Source organism: Staurois parvus, unplaced genomic scaffold (assembly GCF_062004578.1).
Source record: "Staurois parvus isolate SC_StPar_1 unplaced genomic scaffold, SC_StPar_1.0 ptg000882l, whole genome shotgun sequence".
NCBI classification, from domain to species: domain Eukaryota; kingdom Metazoa; phylum Chordata; class Amphibia; order Anura; family Ranidae; genus Staurois; species Staurois parvus.
Window position 1 is genome coordinate 2,803,413 of NW_028318678.1, and position 14,967 is coordinate 2,818,379.

General features: G+C 43.4%; 1 long non-coding RNA gene across 1 annotated transcript; it reads right to left on the reverse strand.

Annotated features, from left to right (window-relative positions):
- Nucleotides 1-12,492: 12,492 nt before the first annotated feature.
- Nucleotides 12,493-13,855, reverse strand: LOC149442991 (uncharacterized). Its single transcript, XR_016306713.1, has 2 exons — nucleotides 13,766-13,855; nucleotides 12,493-13,651 (listed from the first exon to the last, which is right to left on the reverse strand). It is a non-coding gene; the product is annotated as an uncharacterized LOC149442991 (long non-coding RNA).
- Nucleotides 13,856-14,967: the final 1,112 nt, after the last annotated feature.

Below are 14,967 nucleotides of genomic sequence, written 5' to 3' on the forward strand. Positions count from 1 at the left end.
GTGCTACGATAGTCCAGCTAAAACCAATGTGCTACGATAGTCCAGCTAAAACTAATGTGCTACGATAGTTCAGCTAAAACCAATGTGCTACGATAGTCCAGCTAAAACCAATGTGCTACGATAGTCCAGCTAAAACCAATGTGCTACGATAGTCCGGCTAAAACCAATGTGCTACGATAGTTCAGCTAAAACCAATGTGCTACGATAGTCCGGCTATAACCAATGTGCTACGATAGTCTGGCTAAAACCAATGTGCTACGATAGTCCGGCTAAAACCAATGTGCTACGATAGTCCGGCTAAAACCAATGTGCTACGATAGTCCGGCTAAAACCAATGTGCTACGATAGTCCGGCTAAATCCAATGTGCTACGATAGTCCGGCTAAATCCAATGTGCTACGATAGTCCAGCTAAATCCAATGTGCTACGATAGTCCGGCTAAATCCAATGTGCTACGATAGTCCAGCTAAATCCAATGTGCTACGATAGTCCAGCTAAATCCAATGTGCTACGATAGTCCAGCTAAAACCAATGTGCTCTGATAGTCCAGCTAAAACCAATGTGCTACGATAGTCCAGCTAAAACCAATGTGCTACGATAGTCCGGCTAAAACCAATGTGCTACCATAGTCCGGCTAAAACCAATGTGCTACCATAGTCCGGCTAAAACCAATGTGCTACGATAGTCCAGCTAAAACCAATGTGCTACGATAGTCCAGCTAAAACCAATGTGCTACGATAGTCCAGCTAATACCAATGTGCTACGATAGTCCAGCTAAAACCAATGTGCTACGATAATCCAGCTAAAACCAATGTGCTACGATAGTCCAGCTAAAACCAATGTGCTCTGATAGTCCAGCTAAAACCAATGTGCTACGATAGTCCAGCTAAAACCAATGTGCTACGATAGTCCAGCTAATACCAATGTGCTACGATAGTCCAGCTAAAACCAATGTGCTACGATAATCCAGCTAAAACCAATGTGCTACGATAGTCCAGCTAAAACCAATGTGCTCTGATAGTCCAGCTAAAACCAATGTGCTACGATAGTCCAGCTAAAACCAATGTGCTACGATAGTCCAGCTAAAACCAATGTGCTACGATAGTCCAGCTAATACCAATGTGCTACGATAGTCCAGCTAAAACCAATGTGCTACGATAGTCCAGCTAAAACCAATGTGCTCTGATAGTCCAGCTAAAACCAATGTGCTCTGATAGTCTAGCTAAAACCAATGTGCTCTGATAGTCCAGCTAAAACCAATGTGCTACGATAGTCTAGCTAAAACCAATGTGCTACGATAATCCAGCTAAAACCAATGTGCTACGATAGTCCAGCTAAAACCAATGTGCTACGATAGTCCAGCTAAAACCAATGTGCTACGATAGTCCAGCTAAATCCAATGTGCTATGATAGTCCAGCTAAAAGCAAATGTTTGCTTTGCCTCTGTAGGATGCAGGAATAGGTTCACTTTAATGGTCGCCCTACCTGCATCATATACTTACCTTCACTTTACTCCCTTGCTGCTTCATTTAGCCATCGGAAGCAAAAAGAAATACCCCGTACTCCCAACTAAGGGGGGGGGCATGTGTCTAACTTCCCTACTTCATAGGGGATAGTACTTGTTATTGGTACCCAGTTCTGTCTCAAGGAGACAGGGAGAAAATCCTCATCCCTTTGTAAGCTCCAGCCACAACTTTGAGCTGTAACGGAGTTAATGGACTCTTTTAGGTTCGAACCTCCACCTAAACTGTTGAGGAAGCAAGAGTAGGAGCAGAGGAGGTTCAAGAAACCTCCAGAGTATGGGAAAGAGCTCTACTCTGCTTTGCCTTTTCTGGAATAGACAATGGATTTACAGGTCACCTTGTTGTGAGTTCCCTCTTGGGGGGGACACAAGGACTGCTTCCTCATGGGAGGTACGACTGTTAGCATTACTCATTGTGAGGACATTGACCAATGGGATCTCTCTCTCTCTTGAATTCCTCTAGGGATATTTGCAACTTGTTTCATTAGGCTTGTGTCACCATCAGGGGCGGACTGACAACTCATGGGGCCCCCGGGCAAAAGGGGATCATGGGGCCCCTGTGTCCTTGCCCAAACTCAAAAAAGCCTATGAAAAATGTACCAGGGGCATCTCATGGGGCCCCCTACTGACCCCGCGCCCTCGGGCAGTGCTCGAGTTTCCAAATGGTCAGTCCGCCCCTGGTCACCATCAACCTGTATGACTGTTATTCTATGACTGTTCCATAGTAAAGTTGACACCTCGTCTGTAGGAACCTAGTATAGACTTCTCACCAATGTGGAATTATTCTCAAGATCTGCAAATGTGGGATAAAAAAAACATGACCGCATCTGCAAGTGTAAGCTTGGACCACTCTCAGCACTTCCAGGGGTGAAAACTGTGATACCTTCCCGTTATTTGCATTTTCTCTGGGAGAGCACATGCATCACACCTTCAGGGGGCTGTCTACCCCTGGAGGACCTCTGACCTGGCGGGTGGACTGCTCTCCTATGGACAGAGCCCATGAACTTGTTCTCTAATCCCAGGATCTGTGAGTAGAGCCTAATTCCTGTGCTGAAGTTTATCCGTGGTCTCCAGCTGTGGAGCCTGTCTATTTGTGCTGTAAACTGTCTTGTGGCCCCCAGCTGCAACAAATTGAGAGTTTTTTCATCTACAACCTTGTGCTATATGTTCCTGCGTGGTCTTCGGCCATGGAACCATAGACTATCCTAGTCTACAACTACTTGTGCTATATGTCCCTACGTGGTCTTCAGCCGTGCAACCATAGACTGTCCTAGTCTACAACTACTTGTGCTATATGTCCCTACGTGGTCTTCAGCCGTGCAACCATAGACTATCCTAGTCTACAACTACTTGTGCTATATGTTCCTGCGTGGTCTTCAGCCGTGCAACCATAGACTGTCCTAGTCTACAACTACTTGTGCTATATGTCCCTACGTGGTCTTCAGCCGTGCAACCATAGACTGTCCTAGTCTACAACTACTTGTGCTATATGTTCCTGTTAGAAATTCTGTATATAGCCCTACAGAACATACAGTGCATAATCCACATCTGCATTTCTGCTTCTTTACTGCAAACAGGAAACAGAAAAATTTTAATATAGGGAAAAGACAAAGAGTTCAACCATAAATGCAGCTACAAATTTATAAACACTGCCACCTACTGGTTGAAGAATACAGCTCTACTGAATACTGATGTAGTTGATGCACAAAATACATGAACACTATATTCCAGCACCCCCACTCAAACACTACTGCATATATTAGGCCTATTTTGGATCTCGGTTCTTTAAATCTGTTTCTTGTAAAGGGTTTTGTCAAACCATCTGTAATCATGTTATTCGTTTCACAATATGTAAGCATAATTACATTTTGTTTCTCATGGGTGGAAACTCTTTGCATCTCATCCCATGAATCTGGCTCTGGTTTTTATGCTACGCGAGCAACATAGAACAGACGTTTGGCATAGAAGAGAACAAAGGACGTCTGATCGGCTGCACTCCAAACAATTCACTTTATTGAACCAAGATAAAACCAATACAGACAGTGGAAATACAGTGGGGGACTGGCAGGTAAACGCGTTTCACGCTAAGGACAGCACGTATTCATTACCATAAAAGTGGTAAAAAGGGAACTGCTTAGGTTGCCTTGCATGGGCAAATGATGATCTGTTCCTCACTTCTGTTAACCCGTATACACCCTTACTCAGAGAAAGCTGCTACAGAACATTATTAGCATTTTGCTGAATTGTTGGCATCTCCCTAATTTTGTACTGTGACAGGAGTCACTTTGGGTGGGGGGGGGGGCCCATGGAACCCAGCTCACTTTGGAGAGGTGGGGAGACCCATGTCTCAGCTCCCCATATCCCTCTTATGTGTAAGTCACCCTGTGCCTGTTAGGGGTACAGGGTGATCTGTCCTAATACTGTGTAGACATGTCTAGGGGATAGGTGGGGTGGGGGTTGTGGATTATTTGGTGTTGTGTGGCTTCATCCCATTGTTCTATTGTTTGTCTTGCTTGCGAGCAAACTATTATGGGAAGTATGTGTTTATGTGTATTATCTTAGTGGGGGGGGGTTGTCTCCAGCAGCCCTCCCTCCTGATGGGACTGTCTGCTGGTGTGAAGTTTGAATACCTGTGTGTCTCTTGTTACTAAATGTAGATTACCCCGCTCTGTGTCATTATGCAGGGAGGGGGGATTGTCCCCTGAGTGTTCAAATAAACTAGTCTACCTTCTGGATTACTTCAAGATTGGTGTTGTCTAGTCTTGTATGATCAGCTGTGGTGTGTGTGGTCGGTGTTCGGATGGGGAAACACAAGTACCCAAGCACAGACTGGGTCGGTTCCGTTACATTGTTGGCAATATTCATAACATGGTTATATAAGGTGAGGATACCAGAAGACTCAACGGAGTCCCCTACCTCCCATCCTAGCTCCTTGTGACCATGTTAGTACTGTAGGATGGTCCTGTCAGCTTATCTCTGATACTGCACATTAGGTTGCTAAATGTCACCGCTTCGTGAACTTGTCACAGCAGACTACATCAAAGATCGTTTCGCTCCATTAGCGTTCAGCAAGCTCAACAGCTTTGTCAAACAGCCATTAGTCAGAGTTTAATAAGAAGTCACTTTTTCCAGGACAAGTGTATCAGTGTGCCAGTTTCCTAGGCACTGCCAGCTGTCTGGTCACTGCATGGATGGGAAAGGTGTTGGGTGAAGTTGGGGGCACACAAGCCTTGAGGTTACAGGCTTTCCTGCTCCATCATGTTGTCACTCCTGGTCACATGTCACCATCTGGCCTCCACCTCCCTCTCCTGCAAATGATCCGGAGTGACTCATTTTTCTCTAACGAGCCATTAGGCAAGGTGGCTGCTGCTGGTAATGAATGCATATGACCATTTAGCAAGGAACACCGAAAATGGACCATGGCCAGCAAAGCCATAACTTGGGTGCAATCCTGATTCTATTCCAGGAACTATATGATGATGTTACAGTAGGTCACTAAACCTTCATATGAGCTTTACAGGTTCATTTCATTTCAAAAGTTATTTTCCGTCTATGTCCATTGAAAAATTATTTGAAAATCGATCATTGCTTGCTCTCATGTCCTTCTTTTCGTTTTCTGAAAATGTGATCAAACGATTTTTCGACTAGTCTATGGCCAACATTAGACCCCATGCACACTGGTGTACCTAATCATATACCCATGTGAGGGCTGTGTTTTGCCTACACAGGATACATGGGTGTTCAGTGCATCCACTTGCAAGCAGTCCCATTCATGTCAATTGGGATGCAGCAGCTGTATGGACAAAGTTGCTGCTCCCAAGTTGACATCTGTGTGAATCCCAATTGACAGGAATAGTACTGCCTGCACACCGATGCACATGTGACATGAAACCAGGGGCGGACTGACCATTCGAGCACTCGGGCACTTCCAGAGGGCCCGGGGTCAGTAGGGGGCCCCATGAAATGCCCCTGGTACCTTTTATAGGCTTTTTTTGAGTGTGGGCAAGGACACAGAGGCCCCATGATCCCCTATTGCCCGGGGGTCCGCCCCTGCATGAAACTGTCTTAAACAATCTCACCTTAACCACTTCCTGTCTGGACACTTTCACCCCCTTCCTGTCCAGGGCAATTTTCAGCTTTCAGCGCTATCACATTTTGAATGACAATTGCGCGGTCATGTACCCATATGAATTTTTTACCATTTTTTTGAGACAGATAAAGCTTTATTTTGGTGGTATTTATTCACCGCTGGGATTTTTATTTTTTTTGCTATATAAATGAAAAAGTCCCAAAATTTTGAAAAAAGTGCTTTTCTTATAAAATTTTGCAAATAAATAATATTTCATCATAAATCTTGGCCAAACTTTATTCCATTATCTTTTTAGTAAAAAAAAAAATACGCCAAATTAGTTTATAACCAAAAATTATAATTTTTAAACATTTTTTTTTACATTTTTATTTCAATTTTTTATATTATTATTTATGGGTTTTTTTTTTTACATACTGTCACCCTAGCAGTACAGTGTCACCATGGTGACACTGTACTACTTGTGGGGGGTGATGAAGATTTTTTTTTTTTTTTTACAGTGATTGCTTTTACACCCATATAGGAGCAGGGAGCGTGCACAACAAATAGCGGGTGCAATATGAAGAGATAATATCCCTGGAAGTGGGTTTAGAAACGGGTTTAGGAACAACAGAATACTGTGGACTTAATCAGAGAAGAGAAAATGTGGAGCGTGGGAGGAGGGGAGGGGATAGGGGTATAGAGGGGGGGGGTTCGGGTGGGGGGGATAGTAAGAAAAGGAAGTTATATATAAATAAATTATGAGGAGAAAATACGGTTTTGATAACTATTTTAATAGAAATGTTGAAATGTTTTGTATATGATTTGAAAAATTAATAAATATTTATAAAAAAAAAAAGAAATAGCGGGTGCCGTTTATGAACGGCAACCCGCCCCTGGAGTGCCACCTTTCTGCCGTTTAAAAACAGCAGGCAAATGGCAAGTGGTTAATAGCAGAGTTTGGCTGTTCCTCACCCAGTTTTAATCCTTCTACACAGCTTTTTCAGTTAATGACTTTGTTTCAACCTACATATGAAATTATGATCATTAGCACCTGCTTGGTATAATAGATTAACCCCTTGACGCCGACAGTACAAAAATATGCGGCCTCTTGGCGACAGGGCCTTGGCACTGAGCGGCTGCATATTTGCATACCATTTGAAAACACATATGTGCTGAGAGTGCTCCCAGCACATATGTCAGTTTCTCATGAAATGGTCCCAATCTCCCCTTGCGATCGGGACCTTTTCCGATCATGTGACCGCCGCGACAGCGAATCACGGCGATCACATGACCCTAAAACCTCCCGGCATCTGAAACCTCTTAAAGGGTCGTGAGGCGCCAGCACGAAGAGGTTAATCATACACCTTGGCTCTAATTCTACAACATCCATGACTTTCTGCAAGGGTAAGAATTGATGCTGGTTTGAAGCCAAAGGGTGGTCACACCAAACATTGATTTGATTCAGATTTTTCTTCTGTTCCCTCACTTTGCATTTTATAAATTGATAAAAAGAAACAGTTAACCACTTCCAGTCCGGACACTTTTACCCCCTTCCTGTCCAGGGCAATTTTCAGCTTTCAGCGCTATCACACTTTGAATGACAATTGCGTGGTCATGCAACACTGTACACATATGAATTTTTTACCATTTTTTTGAGACAGATAAAGCTTTATTTTGGTGGTATTTATTCACCACTGGGATTTTTTATCTTTTTTACTATGTAAATGAAAAAGTCCAAAAATTTTGAAAAAAAGTGTTTTTTTTAATAAAAGTTTGCAAATAAATAATATTTCATCATAAATCTTGGCCAAAATTTATTCCGTTATTTTTTTTAGTAAAAAAAAAAATCCAAATTAGTTTATAACCAAAAATTATAATTTTTAAACATTTTTGTTTACATTTTTATTTTATTATTTTTATATTATTATTTTTTTTTTATTTATTTTTTTACATACTGTCACCCTAGCAGTACAGTGTCACCATGGTGACACTGTACTACTTGTGGGGGGTAATGAAGATTTTTTTTTTTTTTTTTTTACACTGATTGCTTTTACACCCATATAGGGTGTAAAAGCAATCATTTCTCTTTCTCTCTGTCTGCATTCTTGCAGTCATTGAGAAATACTGAGTGAGCTGTGATTGGTCACAGCTTGTCACATGGTACAAGGCTGTTGTGAATAGCCTTGTGTCATGTGACCTCTGTGATCATTCACAGATTTCACACGTAGTAAGCAATGATGTCACAAGTGACATCTTGCTTACTACTTTGCATGTGATCACTGATTCGCCAATCAGTGATCACATGATCGGGACCTCGTATAGAGGTCCCGTCCGGCGATCGGTGTTTCACTGTGTCCGGAGGACACAGCGGGCACCGGATCGCGGTGGTGCGCGCTCCCAGGGAGCGCGCACAACTAGAAAAGGCGGGTGCCGTTTAGGACTGCCACCGCCCTGCCGCTTATAAACAGCAGGCGGACGGCAAGAGGTTAAAATATATGTATTGAAAGCATTATTACTTTACAGCATTTTTTCACACCTGCCTAAAACTTTTAAACAGTATTGTGAGCCCGTGTGACTGAGGCCTTGAAGCCCATCTCCAGGAAAATGTCACATACAGTAGGTGTCAAGCAAGTCCTAAAAATTAATTCCAGACAACTGTCAGAAATGAAATCAATTCCCAATACTGGGTAATAAGGATAGCTGGGCAATTAAATAACCTGGCCATTCAAATCTGGTGTTTTAGTGTATGAAAGGCACAGGAGAGTTGAAATCCCGGATGGTCTCTACTATCTTTTGGGATCTCCTGGGTCTGCCGTGCCCGTTATGAGGGGTTCCCACCTGGATTTTTTTATTAATTTTATATTATAGAGTATGTCACAGGAAGAGTTGGGACACACAAAAGTGAAAGAAAGTTTTCTTTCTGCTCTAGGAGGATGCAGGACCCCTGACCTCTATCTGGACAGTGCTGATTGGCCCTGTGCTGATCACATGGACTCTCCCACGAAAAATTTAAAAACTCTCTAGCAGTACACACCAAACTGAGCAGGTGAAGTGTTCCCAAGGCTGTGTTCTATCAGGAGATGAAATGGGGAAAGTGAAAGAAGGGGAGGATCAGAGAAGACAGGATCAAACATCCTTTTTACACAATGCAGAGGATTAACCCCTTAGGTTCCACAGTGAGTATCACAAGCATGCTTTACTGCATATACAGACTGATTGTACTGTTGTGGGTTTAGTAACACTTTAAGTGATCCATTGCAGTGCAGTAATGTGCACATATGACACAGCATGCATTAACGCTTGTTGCACGTGTAACATCTGCAGATATTTACAGCTCCAGATGCAACTGTGCCCTACTTTTTCATGGATGCAGGTGTGTGTGTGTACGGCCCCATTGATTCCTATAGTGCTCTATTTAGATGCGTAGAAAACTGTACACATCTAAACACACCGCTTTGACGCACATGTGAATGAGCCATACTACATTTTTATCATTCCCTGCACACCTGTTGAAATTTGAAATGCAGCTTCCAAGGGGTGGGCTGATGACTAACCCTAGGTTCACATCTGAGTGGGTGGTGCCGCTGCGGATCCGCACGAAAATCCGTGCAGCCGCACCACCTGCACCACCCACACAGAGCAATGCGGACCCGCAGGCAGGTGCCATTAGTTCCAATGGCACGCCGCCCGCACTGGAAAATGCAACCGTACTGGGCAGGGGCTGACTGACCATTTGGTAACTCAGGCACTGCCCAAGGGCCCGGGGTCAGTAGGGGGGCCCATGAGATGCCCCTGGTACCTTTTTCATAGGCTTTTTTGAGTTTGGGCAAGGACACAGGGGCCCCATGATCCCCTATTGCCCGGGGGGCCCATGAGTTGTCAGTCCACCCCTGGTACTGTGAACCAAGGTTCCCGTGCGGGCTGCATTTTCCAAAGAAGTACAGGGACTTCTTCTCTGCGTGTCACGGGCACGGGAGTCCATTCAAATGAATGGGCTCTCGTGCCCATGCAAAACGCACCCCGCACACCCGCATAGATGTGAACCGGGACTGACGGTGTAGAACAGAGGTGACTGACATCAATCAACAGTCCTTCCATTTTGCATTTTAGTGAGATTTACTAAAACTGGAACACTCAGAATCTGGTGCAGCTGTGCATTGTAGCCAATCAGCTTCTAACTTCAGCTTCTTCAATTAAACTTTGACAATAAAAGCTGGAAGCTGATTGGTTTCTATGCTGAGCTGCACCAGATTTTTCACTCTCCAGTTTTAGTACCCCCCTTCCCCCCATTGAGTTCCCCCAATGCAAAGAGATGTGTGATTCATTGCATGACAAATTTATAAAAATAGAATTTGTCACTATAATATTTATCAGAAATTATGAATATCTGCGTCTTGTTGCTAAACATGTCCACAGAATGTCAAAAGTATGTCAAAGAAAAATCACAAATTGAAGAAAATGAGTGTTAGGTGTCTGATACTGCTGCCGATGGCTGACCTGCGGTGCCCTCTAGTGACCACAATATTGCAACTCCGTCTACTGGAGGTTTCTTTTTTCTTGGATTTAAAGGACTACAATAAAAAAATAAAAAATTTTGCTTTAACTTATTGATATAAAATTATGTTTTAAAAGAAATTCTGATTAAATATGTTGTAGTTTCAGGAGATTATCAGAAGATGAAAAGTAATGTTTATTAGTATTACTTGTGCTGTGCTGAGGTAATAGGAAGAAAGGAAATTTGGATTTTTGATTGTCAGTGTCAATGGTCTCCTAAAATGGGCCACAAACACAGTGCAAAAGGTTGCTCAGCAATGCAACAAAGATTTAATTTTCGCATCGGCGTTTTGGAATTTTATTAAATATTAGGCACTGTTAGGCCTGGTATATATGGGTATGGATACTCAATCGCTGCATCTTGACTCGATATTATTATCAAAAAGGTATAAGACACAGGGGTCATTTTCTTAGGTCGGGGGAGCTGGCTGAAGGGAAAGGCACATGTGATGAATGAACAGAACACTGCGGGGGCGGAGCTGCAGAGCACAGAGAGAAGAGAGAAGCAACACCCACGAAGAGCATGAATAGTGCTGTCAAGCTTCATTGCATCACACTTTGTAAAAAAATTTGAAAGTCATTCATCATTTTCCTTCCACTTCACAATTATGTGCCACTTTGTGTTGGTCTATCACATAAAATCCCAATAAAATACATTTACGTTTTTGGTTGTAACATGACAAAATGTGGAAAATTTCAAGGGGTATGAATACTTTTCAAGGCACTGTATATAGTTTGAATAGATTTTAGGTACCCCATAATGCATATAATGTAACTTGTCTGTTTTGGACATCTCTCACAGCCTCTTCCTATCATGTACACATGCCGTGACAAAAATGTGATCTCCTGGCATGTTCGGCAGACAGTACCACTGCCAAATGTGATCCATTCAAGTGAGTGGATGTGCACCACAACTGTGACACAAGCATTTGGCTCATGGTTATATTGCAGTAATTGCATAGAAAATCCCCATTCAACTGAATCGCCTCCTGAATGCCTGGCAGCAGGGGCTGACTGACCATTTGGAAACTCGGGCACTGCCCGAGGGCCCGGGGTCAGTAGGGGGCCCCATGAGATGCCCCTGGTACCTTTTTCATAGGCTTTTTTGAGTTTGGGCAAGGACACAGGGGCCCCATGATCCCCTATTGCCCGGGGGCCCCATGAGTTTTCAGTCCACCCCTGCCTGGCAGACGCTGCTCTGCCAACCTCTGAAAAGAAATCCACCACAGATTTCTTTTAAGAGGGGTGGCGAGGGCTGACACAGGTGTGAATGAACCCTAAGGACTGTTGGGTACCCAGGAGATCAACACACCTGGAAATGTGGAGTTCTCAGCATACTTCTTGGGACCAGTTCTAGTAATTGAAGTGGTGTTAGGTGGCATGAGCACCAGTAAAGATGAGCATTTACTGACTTCTACAGGCCAGATGAACCAACAAATTTTGCAACATGGACACTTTAAGAAAAGTTGCAGTTTTCAAAGATTGAAAACATTTGAAAGTAAATTAGAGATTTTGGTGATTGGGTTTGACTCCTGATTTTTAGGTCTCATGCACACTGGGCATTTGGCACATGTGCATGGGATCCCGGGATTTTCATGCGTGTGGAAAGCGCTCTATGAGAGGATGACAGCTGCTGCAGATGGTGCACCAAGTGCTTATAACATTTAGGGCAGTATGTGCCCAGGTACAGGGGCGGACTGGCAACACATGGGGCCCCCGGGCAATAGAGGATCATGGGGCCCCTGTGTCCTTGCCCAAACTCAAAAAAGCCTATGAAAAAGGTACCAGGGGCATCTCATGGGGCCCCCTACTGACCCCGGGCCCTCGGGCAGTGCCCGAGTTTCCAAATGGTCAGTCCGCCCCCGCCCGGGTACGAATGCTCAGAATGCAGACTTCTTGCATTGCAGGCATTCATCCCTGAGTGCATACTGCCCTAAATTTTAGAAGTACTTAGCGCAGTCCTGTCCAGCTGCAGCAGATTTCAGACACCCATAGACTTTTATAAGCCTTCCATCCACATGGAAACGCCAGAATCTCCATGCCTCTTGAAGACATCCTCTGTGACGAAACATGTTGGGAAGAGCTAGCAGTGACGTCATTATGCCCACACATCACAAGCAGCCCAGCCATCTTTACATGCTTGCTTTTGGGTTCAATATGTGAGTAACTCTTTGGTTTTATTAAAATGGTCCCTTAGGATTTTACACAATGCTTACAGCACCCAGAATTAATGTTTTGAGCGATATTAGACCTCAATTTTCAGACAATAGAGCATCTGGTAGGAAGCCTGCATTGTAACATGATGGCGGTGGTGCACTGGATTGATTTAAAAGGAAAATCACACACAGTAAGATTTTATTGAACTTTTATTCACCATTTTGTTGATGTTAAGCACGTATGCATTTCTGAGATTTAAAGGGACAGCGCAACATTTTTTTATTTTTCATATTTTGTTTTGATATTTTGTATCTCAATCATTCCATGAGTGCTGCTGTTTGCTGTTTTCTATATGTGCTACTTTTAGTCCACATGGAATCCCATGGACAAGGACTAAACACCTATTTGGTGGCACAGTGGCTTAGTGCTTAGCACTTCTGCCTTGCAGTAAATGGGTCATGGGTTCAATTCTTGACCATGGTGTCTCCTGCATGGAGTTTGTATGTTCTCCCTGTGCTTGTGTGGGTTTCCTCCCACACTCCAAAGGCATGCTGGTAGGTTAATTGGATCCTGTCTAAATTGGCCCTAGTATGTGTATGTATGAATGTGAGTTAGGGACCTTAGATTGTACACCCCTTGAGGGTTAGGGACCTTAGATTGTACACCCCTTGAGGGTTAGGGACCTTAGATTGTACACCCCTTGAGGGTTAGGGACTGATGTGAATGTACAATATATATGTAAAGTGCTGCGTAAATTGAGGGCGCTATATAAGTACCTGAAATAAATGATAATTTCTAGATTGTAAACTCGAAAGAGCAGGGCCCTCAATCCCCTCATGTTTTGCATTGTATTGGTATTGTTCTGTCACATGTTCTGTCCCCCTCTGTAATGTACAGCGCTGAGCGAACTATTGGTGCTTTATAAATACTGTATAATAATAATAATAATAATAATAATAATAAATAAAATTATACTCGAGACCCAATACTAAAATCTGCCACCAGGTGTCGTCTGAAACCACATAATCACCGATCTCCATTTCTGCGGCTTGCAGCACAAATGAAATCCACAAGCCAAGGAAAGGGATATTACATGATTCCCTCTAATTATTAGGTATATTAGTAGATAAAAGGAGATGATCCGAAAATGATTATTATTACCAAACCGCATCTATTAGATGCTGCTCTGTTTTAAATGTGAACTCTAGAAGTCCCTATATTACAGTGTCAAAGTTCCAGGAGCCATTCGCTGTTATATTCATTTTCACCGCTCAGTCTTGGCGGCTCCGCTTAGTTCAGATCATTCGGTGTTACTGGATGTTCTGGACCAGAGTAACACGATCCTGAGTCCTAAGGAAAGATGAGGTCACAAGGAGACGTTTGATTTATCATAATCTCATATTGACCATTAAATTCTTTGCCAATCATTGTGTCCAAAAATGAACACAAACAAGGGTAAGTTACCTTTTTTATGAGCTGTTTCTTGATGATTTTTCTGGTTTGCCATGGGTTCCATCTGTCCACCTATTTTCCACAATCGTTGCTCTTTTAGGCCTGGTATAGATCTGTAGAAGATATTTGTTATATCAGACAAAAGTGGATGTACTATAATTAATATTATTATACAGGATTTATATAGCGCCAACAGTTTGCTCAGCACTTTACATTATAGTGGGAGACAATACAGCAACAATACAGTTCAATACAAGAGGGATAGGAGGGCCCTGCTCCTTGGAGCTTACAATCTAGGAGGGCAGGGTGAATGGTACAGTAGGTAGTCACTGTGGGGGATGGAGTGGTTGGAAGCAGGGGCGGACTGACAACTCATGGGGCCCCCGGGCAATAGGGGATCATGGGGCCCGTGTCCTTGCCCAAACTCCAAAAAGCCTATGAAAAATGTACCAGGGGCATGTCATGGGGCCCCCTACTGACCCCAGGCCCTCGGGCAGTGCCCGAGTTTCCAAATGGTCAGTCCGCCCCTGGTTGGAAGAGTAGAGGATACCAGAATTAGCAGAGGGCGGGATAGGCTTCCCTGAAGAGAAAGGTTTTTAGTGAACGCCGAAAGGCAAGTAGAATAGGTGATGATCTGATAGATTGGGGTAGGGAGTTCCAGAGGATGGGTGACACCCTGGAGAAGTCTTGGAGACAAGCATGTATAATAAAAGTGAATAAAGTTTCTGGAATCTGTCAGTGTTTATTCCATATTTAAAGCAGAGCTAAAATCTCAGTTAAAAAAACTGCGAGCAGGTAGGCTTTGTATTTCATAAGAGACATTTCGGGGATAATTTACTAAAGCTGGAGAGTCCAAAATCAGACTCCCTTCTGCATAGAAACCAATCAGCTTCTAACCTCAGCTTGTTCAATGAAGATTTGGCAATGAAACCTGGAAGCTGATTGGTTTCTATGCAGAAGGGAGTCTGATTTTGGACTCTCCAGCTTTAGTAAATAAACCCCGAAATGTCTCTTTGGCAATAAAATAATTTGCCTATAAATCCACAGCGCTTATGTACGGTATATGACATACACTTGCGTTAGTTCAAACTACAAACGTATACCTCATTAACCACTTCAGGTCCGGACACTTTCACCCCCTTCCTGTCCAGGCCAATTTTCAGCTTTCAGCGCTATCACACTTTGAATGACAATTGCGCGGTCATGCAACACTG